Here is a 4180-nt window from a genome sequence, read left to right on the forward strand (position 1 = left end):
GACCTAAAAGGGCCAACAAACAAGGTTGGTAAAAGTGACACTAAGTCCTCCACTCTCCAGCAATCATATCCACAATCTACACACCTCTAAAAGATCTGCAATACTATGTATCACATCTCCATCATAAAAAATAATGCCATCACATTGCAATAAGTCATATACATGAGCATAAGCACGAAGGCCTAGATGAAGACCTACTTGCCAACTCAACTATTGTGCCAATCATCATCTCCATCACATGTAGATCTACATCATCCACTAGTAGCAACACCATCAACCAAACCAATACCATTATCTGATCATCATGTATGGCATCATACTGTTGACATCAATGCCAACACAACATTTGAATGCCAGCTCAACTAGTTGCAACCATACTACAAAGGATGGCATCCATACATTCGTTAGGCTACAATGGGTTGACATCAATGCCAACATGAGCTAGCTGCCAGCATGAACCAATGGCAACATCAACTATCTAGATCCATGCACACCATGATTCCATCAAGGTCATCAATCGTAGGTATTGGCTACTTGTTCTTTATTGTCATTTTGTTGAGTTTCCCATAGTTTATGCAAAGTTCCCAGATTCTATATTTTTTTTACAAATAATACTGGTGCACCCAAATGTGACACATTGGGTCTTATATATTTCATTTATAACACCTCTTGTAAATGTATATTTAATTCCATTAACTCTAGAATACTCATTTTGTATGGAGCTTTATTTATTGGGACTGCTCCAAGGATAAGCTCTATAGTAAAATCTATTTCCCTTCATGGAGGTATTCTTGTGATTTCCTCATGAAAGACATCCTTATATTTTTATAGAATGGGATAATACTCCATAGAAGGCTTATGATTACTATTAGAATGATATTCAATCTAAACCTCATACAATTTACATCCCTTTCAGTCACATTTCTTTAATTGTAAGGTAGATATTTACCTCACTGAAATGACTCTTGGAACCCCTTTTACTATACAAGTCTCCCCTTCATCATTGACACACGTAAAATATTTTTCCAAATAGTTCAAGCCAACCCTATGTTGTTATAGGAAATCCATTCCACTAAAGACATCATATGATCCCAAAGGCATATTATTCAAATTTAGTTTATTTTACAATCCATTTAAACATATTCAACAATTTTTACTAATCTCATTAACCCTTATCTTGGTTCTTGTAGCTAATTTCACTAGCCAAGGTTTAGTCTTCTTTTCATTTTTAAGACCACATTTTTCATTGGTAGAAGAAGAAATATAACTTAAAGTAGATTTAGGATCAATTAACACAATTATAATCTTTCCAAATATTTTACCTTGAATCTATGCCATGGTGGATTGATGTTAGCCTATTTATCATCCAAAACCGCACTAATCCTTGGAATATTATGAGAAACATCATTTATTGTAGATGCCTTCTGAATTTTATGCAATGTTTCTTTCCTATTCAAAGTGTTTTTTGGACAATACCTTCACATATGATTTTCATTACAACCCCAACACTTGATTCACGGCCTAGTTGATTCACCAACTTTCGGTTCCATGTTCCTATTACTTGCCCACTTCTTTGGCTCATGTTCTTCTACTAATTCACATTCCTATTATAATTTCCTCCCTGAACACTTTTAAAATTATTGGAAGATGTAGGTTTCTTAAGTCCTTTATTTTTAGCATTGATTTTTTCATTCTTCCTTACCACCCAATTCTTAGAATTATCACTTTTCTAACTATTTTGGTTGTAGCACAATTTTTATTTTCTTATTATTTCATCCATTATTTTCATAATATAAAATTTAATCCTCTCCTTGTAGGAAAAATGTAAACAATAAATAATCCTTTGATTTTTTTATTTTTATTTTTATTCTTTAATATATGGCACATACAATAATAGGATCATAAATATGTCCACGAATTCATCCATTGTTAATTAATCTAGTCTTAACTCATGGAACTCCCTAACTTTCTCACCACGGTTCTTCTATGTTAAATACTTATTCTATAATTCCTTCTTGAATAATTCTAGGTTAAGTTTTGGCCTCTAATTTTCTTTATTTTTTTATTTTCTTCAAACCGCAAAGTTGTTTTTCCGTTCAACTATGTAGCCAGTCTAGCCTTCAAATTACTAGGGTAATTATACACCTCAATGCTTTTTGGCATATTTAGAATCCAAGATTCAACTCTTTCTTCATATTTTCCGTCGAATTTCAGAGTTCTAATCATTTCAAATTCACTCTGCAATTGACATAAAACCCTTTTCTTCTTATATATACAACAACTACCCTCAAAATTTTGGTCTTCCAATTCACCATTAAATTTAGGTGTTTGAATATCACTGGAAGTTATAGGTTTAGTTTTTTCTGGAGACTTGGTTATACATATTTTCTTATGAGTTCTTTCAACTTTCATACTACCTAAGTTTTCTTCTAACCTCTTGAGTATATACCAATTTATATCTTGTTCATATATTGACTTACAAATTTTCTCCTCATTAGATTTTACATTGTCTAAAACTACTTTTAGACTACATATTACTTGCAAAATCTCAAAGTCATGATTACTTTTATTTCTAGTTTCTCCTCTCATCATCCCCTGTTCATAATCATGCTCTCTACCCCCTTTAGGTAATCCTACAGAAGTTTTCCTATTATTATCTTCAATAATTCTTCAATTTTATTTCTATAGTAGTTCTATTTTCTGTATGTTACATAGAAAATAATATTTCAGTTAGGACTGATAAAGGTATGATGATTTAACCTACAACTCTAATACCTCATGTAATGAACATCCTAAAATACACTTAAGAAAATGTATTCTTGTTATCTAAACCTTACTACTCAATTAATACATCAAAGGTTTATGATTAAACTATTTTGTTACCATCTTATTTATTTATTTTGCCTCTTTAAGTAATATTTACCTTATACCTTGACCTCTAAGACTTATCATAAGGATATTTTCTCTTATATAAAGTTTGATTCAGAAATTTCGTTTCCCAATTACTGTAGTACAATATGATGGGATTTATTCATTTAATTTTTATAATTAAAATAAGGTGTATAACCCACCTTAGTTCATCATATAAAAATATATATACAAGGTATATAAAATAAGTTTTTACTCCTCTTTTAATTTTTCTTCATATGCATAAATAAGTCTTACCTATTTACACGATGGTTACCACTATTAAAATGTGGGGTAAAATATATTACCATGATGTGGTGATTCAATTTGATGTTAATCCACATCAAACCTTATGTTATTATGTATTTCCAACACACCACAAGAAATTTGATCACATTTCATCTTTATTTTGATTAAATGCTAGAAACAACACTTCAAACTAACTTGTGGGTCAAATCTAGTTATATGGAGCCATATTATTGGTCCAGAGTGTAGCTACCTACATCACTTCACAAGTATACACATTGTAAAATGTGGATCTCGAATCGACATCTCTAAATTCATCTTCTTGATCCAATATTGGTTCTATTAGGGTTTGGATTTTGGCCTTAACGACCTTCTCTCTACCAGTTCATTTAGTCATTTTATCTGGTTTTCCAAAAGAGTTTTGTTTTTCTTTACAATGAACTTCTTTCCATTTCTATATACTCTGCTTGATTTTGAATTAATGATAATTCCTTTTCTCTTCCTGACTTAAACTTCTCTTCAATGGTGGTGCTATACCACGAGTAATCATATGTGTTTTGGTAAGTTGTAGGTTATGAAATTGTGATTAGGAATTTCATAAATAGTTTATAAAACTAAGCCCTCACTTTGTTTTGTTTGATATTTACAAGTTTGATGGGGAAAATGAAAATAGGCTCCACTTGGCCTCTATTGTTTGAAAAACATAACTCTCTCTCTCTCTCTCTCTCTCTCTCTCTCTCTCTCTCTCTCTCTCTCGCTCCACTCAGCCTCTGTTGTTTGAAAAACATAACACTCTCTCTCACTCCCTCTCACTCTCTCACTCTCACTCTCTCTCCCTCTCTCTCATCAGTTACACAACATGGGTTTTGTTTTATTTTTCATTTTCATCTCACATCAGTTACACAACATGGGTTTTGTTTTTGTTTCTCTCTCTCTCTCTCTCTCTCTCTCTCTCTCTCTCTCTCTCTCTCTCTCTCTCTCTCTCTCACACACACACACACATTAGTTACACAACATGGGTTTTGTT

The sequence above is a fragment of the Pinus tabuliformis genome, chromosome 6 (assembly GCF_031772625.1).
Source record: "Pinus tabuliformis cultivar Carrire ecotype Pingquan chromosome 6, CPIR1, whole genome shotgun sequence".
In the NCBI taxonomy this organism is placed as follows: Eukaryota; Viridiplantae; Streptophyta; class Pinopsida; order Pinales; family Pinaceae; genus Pinus; species Pinus tabuliformis.